The following is a 15,079-nucleotide window of genomic DNA, read 5'->3' as shown; positions in this document are numbered from 1 at the left end:
TAGGACAATAAGATTCTGCATGAAAGGAGGACTAGCTGCCGAGTTGCACGGGAGAATGTGAAAAGTGTTCATATGTAGTAAAAACCTGAGATATCCGCCCATTTTCGTCATTTGTTATCGAATCGACTTAAAGCCGGATCGTCACATTGGCCGCTCTTCTCTCTGAAACGGTTGTTCTTATCGTCTGCAAAGCTATGTCGCGTGCTGCGGTATGTGGAGACACTAAAAGCACCATAGTAGAACACAGATGAAGCTTCTAAGTTGACGTAATAGCCAGTAAGAAGTAGTACAACTCAAGTTTTAGGTATCGATTATTGACTTTTTAATTGGCTTTGGTGCCTTGGACATGAGCTAGGACCTTAAGATTCTGCATGAAAGGAGGACTAGCAGCCGAGTTGCAAGGGAGGATGTGAAAAGTGTTCATATGTAGTAAAAACCTAAGAAATCCGTCCATTTTCGTCATTTGTTACTGAATCGACTTAAAGCCGGATCGTCACGTTGACCGCTCTTCTCTCTGAAACGGTTGTACTTATCGTCTGCAAAGCTATGTCGCGTGCTGCGGTATGTGGAGACACTAAAAGCACCATTGTCGAACACAGATGAAGCTTCTAAGCTGATGTAATAGCCAGTAAGAAGTAGTACAACTCAAGTTTTAGGTATCGATTATTGACTTTTAGCTGGCTTTGGTGCCTTGGACATGAGCTAGGACCATAAGATTCTGCATGAAAGGAGGACTAGCAGCCGAGTTGCATGGGAGAATGTGAAACGTGTTCATATATAGTAAAAACCTGAGAAATTCGTCCGTTTTCGTCATTTGTTATCGAATCGACTTAAAGCCAGATCGTCACATTGGCCACTCTTCTCTCTGAAACGGTTGTACTTATCGTCTGAAAGCTATGTCGCGTGCTGCGGTATGCGGAGACACTAAAAGCACCATAGTAGGACACAGATGAAGATTCTAAGATGATGTAATAGCCAGTAAGAAGTAGTACAATTCAAGTTTTAAGTATCGATTATTGACTTTTTAGCTGGCTTTGGTGCCTTGGACATGAGCTAGGACCTTAAGATTCTGCATGAAAGGAGGACTAGCAGCCGAGTTGCCCGGGAGGATGTAAAAGGTGTTCATATGTAGTAAAAACCTGAGAAATCCGCCCATTTTCGTCATTTGTTATCGAATCGACTTAAAGCCGGATCGTCACATTGGCAACTCAACTCTCTGAAACGGTTGTACTTATCGTCTGCAAAGCTATGTCGCGGTCTGCGGTATGTGGAGACACTAAAAGCACCATAGTAGAACACAGATGAAGCTTCTAAGTTGATGTAATAGCCAGTAAGAAGTAGTACAACTCAAGTTTTAGGTATCGATTATTGACTTTTTAGCTGGCTTTGGTGCCTTGGACATAGCTAGGACCATAAGATTCTGCATGAAAGGAGGACTAGCAGCCGAGTTGCACGGGAGAATGTGAAAAGTGTTCATATGTAGTAAAAACCTGAGAAATCCGTCCGTTTTCGTCATTTGTTATCGAATCGACTTAAAGCCAGATCGTCACATTGGCCGCTCTCCTCTCTGAAACGGTTGTACTTATCGTCTGAAAGCTATGTCGCGTGCTGCGGTATGCGGAGACACTAAAAGCGCCATAGTAGGACACAGATGAAGTTTCTAAGATGATGAAATAGCCAGTAAGAATTAGAACAATACCAGTTTTAATTATCGATTATTGACTTTTTAGCAGGCTTTGGTGCCTTGGACATGAGGTAGGACCTTAAGATTCTGCATTAAAGGAGGACTAGCAGCCGAGTTACACGGGAGGATGTGAAAAGTGTTCATATGTAGTAAAAACCTGCGAAATCCGTCCGTTTTCGTCATTTGTTATCGAATCGACTTAAAGCCAGGTCGTCACATTGGCCGCTCTTCTCTCTGAAACGGTTGTACATATCGTCTGCAAAGCTATGTCGCGTGTTTGCGGTATGTGGAGACTCTAAAAGCACCATAGTAGAACACAGATGATGCTTGTAAGTTGATGTAATAGCCAGTAAGAAGTAGTACAACTCAAGTTTTAGGTATCGATTATTGACTTTTTAGCTGGCTTCGGTGCCTTGGACATAGCTAGGACCATAAGATTCTGCATGAAAGGAGGACTAGCAGCCGAGTTGCACGGGAGAATGTGAAAAGTGTTCATATGTAGTAAAAACCTGAGAAATCCGTCCGTTTTCGTCATTTGTTATCGAATCGACTTAAAGCCAGATCGTCACATTGGCCGCTCTCCTCTCTGAAACGGTTGTAATTATCGTCTGAAAGCTATGTCGCGTGCTGCGATATGCGGGGACACTAAAAGCACCATAGTAGAACATTGATGAAGCTTCTAAGTTGATGTAATAGCTAGTAAGAATTAGTACAATACCAGTTTTAGGTATCGATTATTGACTTTTTAGCAGGCTTTGGTGCCTTGGACATCAGCTAGGACCTTAAGATTCTGCATGAAAGGAGGACTAGCAGCCGAATTGCACGGGAGAATGTGAAAAGTGTTCATATGTAGTAAAAACATGAGAAATCCGTCCGTATTCTTCATTTGTTACGGAATCGATTTAAAGCCAGGTCGTCACATTGTCCGCTCTTCTCTCTGAAACTGTTGTACATATCGTCTGCAAAGCTATGTCGCGTGCTGCGATATGCGGGGACACTAAAAGCACCATAGTAGAACATTGATGAAGCTTCTAAGTTGATGTAATAGCTAGTAAGAATTAGTACAATACCAGATTTAGGTATCGATTATTGACTTTTTAGCTGGCTTTGGTGCCTTGGACATAGCTAGGACCATAAGATTCTGCATGAAAGGAGGACTAGCAGCCGAGTTGCACGGGAGAATGTGAAAAGTGTTCATATGTAGTAAAAACCTGAGAAATCCGTCCGTTTTCGTCATTTGTTATCGAATCGACTTAAAGCCAGATCGTCACATTGGCCACTCTTCTCTCTGAAACGGTTGTACTTATCGTCTGAAAGCTATGTCGCGTGCTGCGGTATGCGGAGACACTAAAAGCACCATAGTAGGACACAGATGAAGCTTCTAAGATGATGTAATAGCCAGTAAGAAGTAGTACAATTCAAGTTTTAAGTATCGATTATTGACTTTTTAGCTGGCTTTGGTGCCTTGGACATGAGCTAGGACCTTAAGATTCTGCATGAAAGGAGGACTAGCAGCCGAGTTGCCCGGGGGGATGTGAAAAGTGTTCATATGTAGTAAAAACCTGAGAAATCCGCCCATTTTCGTCATTTGTTATCGAATCGACTTAAAGCCGGATCGTCACATTGGCAACTCAACTCTCTGAAACGGTTGTACTTATCGTCTGCAAAGCTATGTCGCGTGCTGCGGTATGTGGAGACACTAAAAGCACCATAGTAGAACACAGATGAAGCTTCTAAGTTGATGTAATAGCCAGTAAGAAGTAGTACAACTCAAGTTTTAGCTATCGATTATTGACTTTTTAGCTGGCTTTGGTGCCTTGGACATGAGCTATGTCCTTACGAATCTGCATGAGAGGAGGACTAGCAGAAAAGTTGCACGGGAAAATGTGAAAAGTGTTCATATGTAGTAAAACCTGAGTAATCCGTCCGTTTTCGTCATTTGTTATCGAATCGACTTAAAGCCAGATCGTCACATTGGCCGCTCTTCTCTCTGAAACGGTTGTACTTATCGTCTGAAAGGTATGTCGCGTGCTGCGGTATGCAGAGACACTAAAAGGACCACAGTAGAACACAGATGAAGCTTCTAAGATGATGTAATAGCCAGTAAGAATTAGTACAACACCAGTTTTAGGTATCGATTATTGACTTATTAGCTGGCTTTGGTGCCTTGGACATGAGCTAGGACCTTAAGATTCTGCATGAAAGGAGGACTAGCAGCCGAATTGCACGGGAGAATGTGAAAAGTGTTCATATGTAATAAAAACCTGAGAAATCCGTCCGTTTTCGTCATTTGTTATCGAATCGACTTAAAGCCAGATCGTCACATTGGCCGCTCTTCTCTCTGAAACGGTTGTACTTATCGTCTGCAAAGCTATGTCGCGTGCTGCGGTATGCGGAGACACTAAAAGCACCATAGTAGAACACAGATGAAGCTTCTAAGATGATGTAATAGCCAGTAAGAATTAGTACAACACCAGTTTTAGGTATCGATTATTGACTTATTAGCTGGCTTTGGTGCCTTGGACATGAGCTAGGACCTTAAGATTCTGCATGAAAGGAGGACTAGCAGCCGAATTGCACGGGAGAATGTGAAAAGTGTTCATATGTAGTAAAAACCTGAGAAATCCGTCCGTTTTCGTCATTTTTGATGGAATCGACTTAAAGCCAGGTCGTCACATTGGCATCTATTCTCTCTGAAACGGTTGTACATATCGTCTGCAAAGCTATGTCGCGTGCTGCGGTATGTGGAGACACTAAAAGCACCATACTAGAACACAGATGAAGCTTCTATGTTGATGTCATAGCTAGTAAGAAGAAGTACAATTGAAATTTTAGATATCGATTATTGACTTTTTAGCTGGCTTTGGTGCCTTGGACATGAGCTAGGACCATAAGATTCGGCATGAAAGGAGGACTAGCAGCCGAGTTGCACTGGAGAATGTGAAAAGTGTTCATATGTAGTAAAAACCTGAGAAATCCGTCCGTTTTCGTCGTTTGTTATAGAATCGACTTAAAGCCTGATCGTCACATTGGGCGCTCTTCTCTCTGAAACGGTTGCACTTATCGTCTGCAAAGCTATGTCGCGTGCTGCAGTATGCGGAGACACTAAAAGCAGCATAGTAGAACACAGATGAAGCTTCTAAGTTGATGTAATAGCTAGTAAGAAGTAGTACAATTGAAATTTTAGATATCGATTATTGACTTTTTAGCTGGCTTTGGTGCCTTGGACATGAGGTAGGACCTTAAGATTCTGCATGAAAGGAGGACTAGCAGCCGAGTTGCACGGGAGAAAGTGAAAAGTGTTCATATGTAGTAAAAACCCGAGAAATCCGTACGTTTTCGTCATTGGTTATCGAATCGTCTTAAAGCCAGATCGTCACATGGGCAGCTCTTCTCTCTGAAACGGTTGTATTTATCGTCTGCAAAGCTATGTCGAGTGCTGCGGTATGTGGAGACACTAAAATCACCATAGTAGAACACAGATGAAGCTTCTAAGTTGATGTAATAGCCAGTAAGAGGTAGTACAATTCAAGTTTTAGGTATCGATTATTGACGTTTTAGCTGGCTTTCGTGACTTGGACATGAGCTAGGACCTTAAGATTCTGCATGAAAGGAGGACTAGCAGCTGACTTGCCTGGGAGAATATGAAAAGTGTTCATATGTAGTAAAAACCTGAGAAATTCTTCCGTTTTCGTCATTTGTTATCGAATCGACCTAAAGACAGATCGTGACATTGGCCGCCCTTCTCTCTGAAACTGTTGCACTTATCGTCTGCAAAGCTATGTCGCGTGCTGCAGTATGCGGAGACACTAAAAGCACCATAGTAGAACACAGATGAAGCTTCTAAGTTGATGTAATAGCTAGTAAGAGGTAGTACAATTCAAGTTTTAGGTATCGATTATTGACTTTTTAGCTGGCTTTGGTGCCTTGGACATGAGCCAGGACCTTAAGATTCTGCATGAAAGGAGGACTAGCAGCCGAGCTGCACGTTAGGATGTGAAAAGTTTTCATATGTAGTAAAAACCTGAGATATCCGTCCATTTTCGTCATTTGTTATCGAATCGACTTAAAGCCGGATCGTCACATTGGCCACTCTTCTCTCTGAAACGGTTGTACTTATCGTCTGCAAAGCTATGTCGCGTGCTGCGGTATGCGGAGACACCAAAATAACCATAGTAGAACACAGATGAAGCTTCTAAGTTGATGTAATAGCCAGTAAGAAGTAGTACAATTCAAGATTTGGGCATCGATTATTGAATTTTTAGCTGGCTTTGGTGCCTTGGAGATGAGCTAGGACCTTAAGATTCTGCATGAAAGGAGGACTAGCAGCCGAATTGCATGGGAGATTGTGAAAAGTGTTCATATGTAGTAAAAACCTGAGAAATCCGTCCGTTTTCGTCATTTTTTATGGAATCGACTTAAAGCCAGGTCGTCACATTGGCATCTCTTCTCTCTGAAACGGTTGTACATATCGTCTGCAAAGCTATGTCGCGTGCTGCGGTATGTGGAGACACTAAAAGCACCATACTAGAACACAGATGAAGCTTCTATGTTGATGTCATAGCTAGTAAGAAGTAGTACAATTGAAATTTTAGATATCGATTATTGACTTTTTAGCTGGCTTTGGTGCCTTGGACATGAGCTAGGACCATAAGATTCGGCATGAAAGGAGGACTAGCAGCCGAGTTGTACGGGAGAATGTAAAAAGTGTTCATATGTAGTAAAAATCTGAGAAATCCGTCCGTTTTCGTCATTTGTTATCGAATCGACTTAAAGCCAGATCGTCACATTGGCCGCTCTTCTCTCTGAAACGGTTGTACTTATCGTCTGCAAAGCTATGTCGTGTGCTGCGGTATGTGGAGACACTAAAAGCACCATAGCAGAACACAGATGAAGCTTCTAAGTTGATGTAATAGCCAGTAAGAAGTGGTACAATTCAAGTTTTAGGTATCGATTATTGACTTTTTAGCTGGCTTTGGTGCCTTGGACATGAGCTATGACCTTACGAATCTGCATGAGAGGAGGACTAGCAGAAAAGTTGCACGGGAGAATGTGAAATGTGTTAATATGTAGTTTTAACCTGAGAAATCCGTCCGTTTTCGTCTTTTGTTATCGAATCGACTATAAGCCAGATCGTCACATTGTCCGCCCTTCTCTCTGAAACGGTTGTACTTATCGTCTGCAAAGCTATGTCGTGTGCTGCGGTATGCGGAGACACTAAAAATACCATAGTAAAACACGGATGAAGCTTCTAAGATGATGTAATAGCCAGTAAGAAGTAGTACAATTCAAGTTTTACTTATCGATTACTGACTTTCAGCTGGCTTTGGTGCCTTGGACATGAGCTAGGACCTTAAGATTCTGCATGAAAGGAGGACTAGCAGCCGAGTTGCATGGGAGATTGTGAAAAGTGTTCATATGTAGTAAAAACCTGAGAGATCCGTTCGCCATCGTCATTTGTTAACGAATCGACTTAAAGCCAGATCGTCACATTGGCCGCTCTCCTCTTTGAAACGGTTGTACTTATCGTCTGCAAAGCTATGTCGCATGCTGCGGTATGTAGAGACACTAAATGCACCATAGTAGAACACAGATGAAGCTTCTAAGTTGATGTAATAGCCAGTAAGAAGTAGTACAATTCAAGTTTTAGGTATCGATTATTGACTTTGTAGCTGGCTTTGGTGCCTTGGACATGAGCTAGGACCTTAAGATTCTGCATGAAAGGAGGACTAGCAGCCGAGCTGCACGGTAGGATGTGAAAAGTTTTCATATGTAGTAAAAACCTGAGAAATCCGTCCGTTTTCGTCATTTGTTATCGAATCGACTTAAAGCCAGATCGTCACATTGGCCGCTCTTCTCTCTGAAACGGTTGTACTTATCGTCTGCAAAGCTATGTCACATGCTGTGGTATGTGGAGACACTAAAATCACCATAGTAGGACACAGATAAAGCTTCTCAGTTGATGTAACAGCCAGTAAGAAGTGGTACAATTCAAGTTTTAGGTATCGATTATTGACTTTGTAGCTGGCTTTGGTGCCTTGGACATGAGCTATGTCCTTACGAATCTGCATGAGAGGAGGACTAGCAGAAAAGTTGCACAGGAGAAAGTGAAAAGTGTTAATATGTAGTATTAACCTGAGAAATCCGTCCGTTTTCGTCTTTTGTTATCGAATCGACTTAAAGCCAGATCGTCACATTGGCCGCTCTTCTCTCTGAAACGGTTGTACTTATCGTCTGCAAATCTATGTCGCGTGCTGCGGTATGTGGAGACACTAAAAGCACCATAGTAGAACACAGATGAAGCTTCTAAGTTGATGTAATAGCTAGTAAGAAGTAGTACAATTTAAATTTTAGATATCGATTATTGACTTTTTAGCTGGCTTTGGTGCCTTGGACATGAGCTAGGACCTTAAGAATGTGCATGAAAGGGGGACTAGCAGCCGAGTTGCACAGGAGAATGTGAAAAGTGTTCATATGTAGTAAAAACCTGAGAAACCCGTCCGTTTTCGTCATTTGTTATCGAATCGACTTAAAGCCAGATCGTCACATTTGCCGCTCTTCTCTCCGAAACGGTTGTACTTATCGTCTGAAAGGTATGTCGCGTGCTGCGGTATGCAGAGACAATAAAAGGACCATAGTAGAACACAGATGAAGCTTCTAAGATGATGTAATAGCCAGTAAGAATTAGTACAATACCAGTTTTAGGTATCGATTATTAAGTGTTTAGCTGGCTTTGGTGCCTTGGACATGAGCTAGGACCTTAAGATTCTGCATGAAAGGAGGACTAGCAGCCGAATTGCATGGGAAATTGTGAAAAGTGTTCATATGTAGTAAAAACCTGGGAAATCCGTCCGTTTTCGTCATTTTTTATGGAATCGACTTAAAGCCAGGTCGTCACATTGGCATCTCTTCTCTCTGAAACGGTTGTACATATCGTCTGCAAAGCTATGTCGCGTGCTGCGGTATGTGGAGACACTAAAAGCACCATAGCAGAACACAGATGAAGCTTCTAAGTTGATGTAATAGCTTGTAAGAAGTAGTACAATTCAAGTTTTAGGTATCGATTATTGACTTTTTAGCTGGCTTTGGTGCCTTGGACATGAGCTATGACCTTGCGAATCTGCATGAGAGGAGGACTAGCAGAAAAGTTGCACGGGAGAATATGAAATGTGTTAATATGTAGTTTTAACCTGAGAAATCCGTCCGTTTTCGTCTTTTGTTATCGAATCGACTATAAGCCAGATCGTCACATTGTACGCCCTTCTCTCTGAAACGGTTGTACTTATCGTCTGCAAAGCAATGTCGTGTGCTGCGGTATGCGGAGACCCTAAAAATACCATAGTAAAACACGGATGAAGCTTCTAAGTTGATGTAATAGAAAGTAAGAAGTAGTACAATTCAAGTTTTACTTATCGATTACTGACTTTCAGCTGGCTTTGGTGCCTTGGACATGAGCTAGGACCTTAAGATTCTGCATGAAAGGAGGACTAGCAGCCGAGTTGCACGGGAGATTGTGAAAAGTGTTCATATGTAGTAAAAACCTGAGAGATCCGTTCGCCATCGTCATTTGTTAACGAATCGACTTAAAGCCAGATCGTCACATTGGCCGCTCTCCTCTCTGAAACGGTTGTACTTATCGTCTGCAAAGCTATGTCGCGTGCTGCGGTATGTAGAGACACTAAATGCACCATAGTAGAACACAGATGAAGCTTCTAAGTTGATGTAATAGCCAGTAAGAAGTAGTACAATTCAAGTTTAAGGTATCGATTATTGACTTTGTAGCTGGCTTTGGTGCCTTGGACATGAGCTAGAACCTTAAGATTCTGCATGAAAGAAGGACTAGCAGCCGAGTTGTACGGGAGAATGTGAGAAGTGTTCATATGTAGTAAAAACCTGAGAAATCCATACGTTTTCGTCATTGGTTATCGATTCGTCTTAAAGCCAGATCGTCACATTGGCTGCTCTTCTCTCTGACACGGTTGTACTTATCGTCTGCAAAGCTATGTCGCGTGCTGCGGCATGTGGAGACTCTAAAAGCACCATAGTAGAACACAGATGAAGGTTCTAAGTTGATGTAATAGCTAGTAAGAGGTAGTACAATTCAAGTTTTAGGTATCGAATATTGACTTTTTAGCTGGCTTTGGTTCCTTGGACATGAGCTAGGACCTTAAGATTCTGCATGAAAGGAGGACTAACAGCCGCCTTGCACGTGAGAATGTGAAAAGTGTTCACATGTAGTAAAAACCTGAGAAATCCGACCGTTTTCGTCATTTGTTATCGAATCGACTAAAAGCCAGATCGTCACATTGGCCGCTCTTCTCTCTGAAACGGTTGTACTTATCGTCTGCAAAGCTATGTCGAGTGCTGCGGTATGTGGAGACACTAAACGCACCATAGTAGAACACAGATGAAGCTTATAAGTTGATGTAATAGCCAGTAAGAGGTAGTACAATTCAAGTTTAAGGTATCGATTATTAAATTTTTAGCTGGCTTTGGTGCCTTGGACATGAGCTAGGACCTTAAGATTCTGCATGAAAGGAGGACTAGCAGCCGAGATGCATGGGAGAATGTGAAAAGTGTTCATATGTAGTAAAAACCTGAGAAATCCGTTCGTTATCGTCATATATTACCGAATCGACTTAAAGCCGGATCGTCACATTGGCCGGTTTTCTCTCTGAAACGGTTGTACCTATCGTCTGCAAAGCTAGGTCGCGTGCTGCGGTATGTGGAGACACTAAAATCACCTTAGTAGGACACAGATGAAGCTTCTAAGTTGATGTAATAGCCAGTAAGAAGTAGTACAAGTCAAGTTTTAGGTATCGATTATTGACTTTTTAGCTGGCTTTGGTGCCTTGGACATGAGCTAGGACCTTAAGATTCTGCATGAAAGCAGGACTAGCAGCCGAGTTGCACTGGAGAATGTGAAAAGTGTTCGTATGTAGTAAAAACCTGAGAAATCCGTCCGTTTTCGTCGTTTGTTATCGAATCGACTTAAAGCCTGATCGTCACATTGGGCGCTCTTCTCTCTGAAACGGTTGCACTTATCGTCTGCAAAGCTATGTCGCGTGCTGCAGTATGCGGAGACACTAAAAGCAGCATAGTAGAACACAGATGAAGCTTCTAAGTTGATGTAATAGCTAGTAAGAAGTAGTACAATTGAAATTTTAGATATCGATTATTGACTTTTTAGCTGGCTTTGGTGCCTTGGACATGAGCTAGGACCTTAAGATTCTGCATGAAAGCAGGACTAGCAGCCGAGTTGCACTGGAGAATGTGAAAAGTGTTCATATGTAGTAAAAACCTGAGAAATCCGTCCGTTTTCGTCGTTTGTTATCGAATCGACTTAAAGCCAGATCGTCACATTGGCCGCTCTTCTCTCCGAAACGGTTGTACTTATCGTCTGAAAGCTATGTCGCGTGCTGCGGTATGCGGAGACACTAAAAGCACCATAGTAGAACACAGATGAAGCTTCTAAGATGATGTAATAGCCAGTAAGAATTAGTACAATACCAGTTTTGGGTATCGATTATTGACTTCTAGCTGGCTTTGGTGACTTGGACATGAGCTAGGACCTTAAGATTCTGCATGAAAGGAGGGTTAGCAGCCGAGTTGCACGGGAGAATGTGAAAAGTGTTCATATGTAATAAAAACCTGAGAAATCCGTCCGTTTTCGTCATTTGTTATGGAATCGACTTAAAGCCAGATCGTCACATTGGCCGCTCTTTCCTCTGACGCTGTTGTACTTATCTTCTGCAATGCTATGTCGCGTGCTGCGGTATGCGCAGACACTTAAAGCACCATAGTAGAACACAGATGAAGCTTCTAAGTTGATGTAATAGCCAGTAAGAAGTAGTACAATTCAAGTTTTAGGTATCGATTATTGACTTCGTAGCTGGCTTTGGTGCCTTGGACATGAGCTAGGACCTTAAGATTCTGCATGAAAGGAGGACTAGCAGCCGAGTTGCACGGGATATTGTGAAAAGTGTTCATATGTAGTAAAAACCTAAGAGATCCGTTCGCCATCGTCATTTGTTAACGAATCGACTTAAAGCCAGATCGTCACATTGGCCGCTCTCCTCTCGGAAACGGTTGTACTTATCGTCTGCAAAGCTATGTCGCGTGCTGCGGTATGTGGAGACACTAAAAGCACCATAGTAGAACACAGATGAAGATTCTAAGTTGATGTAATAGCCAGTAAGAAGTAGTACAAGTCAAGTTTTAGGAATCGATTATAGACTTTTTAGCTGGCTTTGGTTCCTTGGACATGAGCTAGGACCTTAAGATTCTGCATGAAAGGAGGACTAACAGCCGCCTTGCACGTGAGAATGTGAAAAGTGTTCACATGTAGTCAAAACATGAGAAATCCGACCGTTTTCGTCATTTGTTATCGAATCGACTTAAAGCCAGATAGTCACATTGGCCGCTCTTCTCTCTGAAACGGTTGTACTTATCGTCAGCAAAGCTATGTCGAGTGCTGCGGTATGTGGAGACACTAAAAGCACCATAGTAGAACACAGATGAAGCTTATAAGTTGATGTAATAGCCAGTAAGAGGTAGTATAATTCAAGTTTAAGGTACCGATTATTAAATTTTTAGCTGGCTTTGGTGCCTTGGACATGAGCTAGGACCTTAAGATTCTGCATGAAAGGAGGACTAGCAGCCGAGATGCATGGGAGAATGTGAAAAGTGTTCATATGTAGTAAAAACCTGAGAAATCCGTTCGTTATCGTCATATATTACCGAATCGACTTAAAGCCGGATCGTCACATTGGCCGGTTTTCTCTCGAAACGGTTGTACTTATCGTCTGCAAAGCTATGTCGCGTGCTGCGGTATGTGGAGACACTAAAATCACCTTAGTAGGACACAGATGAAGCTTCTAAGTTGATGTAATAGCCAGTAAGAAGTAGTACAAGTCAAGTTTTAGGTATCGATTATTGACTTTTTAGCTGGCTTTGGTGCCTTGGACATGAGCTAGGACAATAAGAATCTGCATGAGAGGGAGACTAGCAGAAAAGTTGCACGGGAGAATGTGAAATGTGCTCATATGTAGTATTAACCTGAGAAATCCGTCCGTTTTCGTCTTTTGTAATCGAGTCGACTATAGGCCAGATCGTAACACTGTCCGCCCTTCTCTCTGAAACGGCTGTACTTATCGTCTGAAAGCTATGTCGCGTGCTGCGGTATGTGGAGACACTAAAAGCACCATAGTAGAACACAGATGAAGCTTCTAAGTTGATGTAATAGCCAGTAAGAAGTAGTACAATTCCAGTTTTAGGTATCGATTATTGACTTTTTAGCTGGCTTTGGTGCCTTGGACATGAGCTAGGACCTTAAGATTCTGCACGAAAGCAGGACTAGCAGCCGAGTTGCACTGGAGAATGTGAAAAGTGTTCATATGTAGTAAAAACCTGAGAAATCCGTCCGTTTTCGTCGTTTGTTATCGAATCGACTTAAAGCCTGATCGTCACATTGGGCGCTCTTCTCTCTGAAACGGTTGCACTTATCGTCTGCAAAGCTATGTCGCGTGCTGCGGTATGTGGAGACACTAAAAGCACCATTGTAGAACACAGATGAAGATTCTAAGTTGATGTAATAGCCAGTAAGAAGTAGTACAATTCAAGTTTAAGGTATCGATTATTGACTTGTTAGCTGGCTTTGGTGCCTTGGACATGAGCTAGGACCTTAAGATTTTGCATGAAAGAAGGACTAGCAGCCGAGTTGTACGGGAGAATGTGAAAAGTGTTCATATGTAGTAAAAACCTGAGAAATCCATACGTTTTCGTCATTGGTTATCGATTCGTCTTAAAGCCAGATCGTCACATTGGCTGCTCTTCTCTCTGAAACGGTTGTACTTATCGTCTGCAATGCTATGTCGCGTGCTGCGGCCTGTGGAGACACTAAAAGCACCATAGTAGAACACAGATGAAGGTTCTATGTTGATGTAATAGCTAGTAAGAGGTAGTACAATTCAAGTTTTAGGTATCGATTATTGACTTGTTAGCTGGCTTTGGTGCCTTGGACATGAGCCAGGACCTTAAGAATCTGCATGAAAGTAGGACTAGCAGCCGAGTTGCACGGGAGGATGTGAAAAGTTTTCATATGTAGTAAAAACCTGAGAAATCCGTCCATTTTCGTAATATGTAATCGAATCGACTTAAAACCGGATCGTGACATTGGCCGCTCTTCTCTCTGAACCGGTTGTACTTATCGTCTGCAAAGCTATGTCGCGTGCTGCGGTATGCGGAGACACTAAAATCACCATAGTAGAACACAGATGAAGCTTCTAAGTTGATGTAATAGCTAGTAAGAAGTAGTACAATTGGAATTTAAGATATCGATTATTGACTTTTTAGCTGGCTTTGGTGCCTTGGACATGAGCTAGGACCTTAAGATTCTGCATGAAAGGAGGACTAGCAGCCGAGTTGCACGGGAAAATGTGAAAAGTGTTCATATGTAGTAAAAACCTGAGAAGTCCGTCCGTTTTGTCATTTGTTATCGAATCGACTTAAAGCCAGATCGTCAAATTGGCCGCTCGTCTCTCCAAAACGGTTGTACTTATCGTCTGAAAGCTATGTCGCGTGCTGCGGTATGCGCAGACACTTAAAGCACCATAGTAGAACACAGATGAAGATTCTAAGTTGATCTAATAGCCAGTAAGAAGTAGTACAAGTCAAGTTTTAGGTATCGATTATAGACTTTTTAGCTGGCTTTGGTTCCTTGGACATGAGCTAGGACCTTAAGACTCTGCATGAAAGGAGGACTAACAGCCGCCTTGCACGTGAGAATGTGAAAAGTGTTCTCATGTAGTAAAACCTGAGAAATCCGACCGTTTTCGTCATTTGTTATCGAATCGACTTAAAGCCAGATCGTCACATTGGCCGCTCTTCTCTCTGAAACGGTTGTACTTATCGTCTGCAAAGCTATGTCGAGTGCTGCGGTATGTGGAGACACTAAAAGCACCATAGTAGAAGACAGATGAAGCTTATAAGTTGATGTAATAGCCAGTAAGAAGTAGTACAAGTCAAGTTTTAGGTATCGATTATTGACTTTTTAGCTGGCTATGGTGCCTTGGACATGAGCTAGGACCCTAAGAATCTGCATGAGAGGGAGACTAGCAGAAAAGTTGCACGGGAGAATGTGAAATGTGCTCATATGTAGTATTAACCTGAGAAATCCGTCCGTTTTCGTCTTCTGTAATCGAGTCGACTAAAGGCCAGATCGTAACATTGTCCGCCCTTCTCTCTGAAACGGCTGTACTTATCGTCTGAAAGCTATGTCGCGTGCTGCGGTATGTGGAGACACTAAAAGCACCATAGTAGAACACAGATGAAGCTTCTAAGTTGATGTAATAGCCAGTAAGAAGTAGTACAATTCCAGTTTTAGGTATCGATTAT

This window comes from Schistocerca gregaria, unplaced genomic scaffold (genome assembly GCF_023897955.1).
Source record: "Schistocerca gregaria isolate iqSchGreg1 unplaced genomic scaffold, iqSchGreg1.2 ptg000198l, whole genome shotgun sequence".
Taxonomy (NCBI): Eukaryota; Metazoa; Arthropoda; class Insecta; order Orthoptera; family Acrididae; genus Schistocerca; species Schistocerca gregaria.
Note: the sequence above shows the minus strand (reverse complement) of the source record.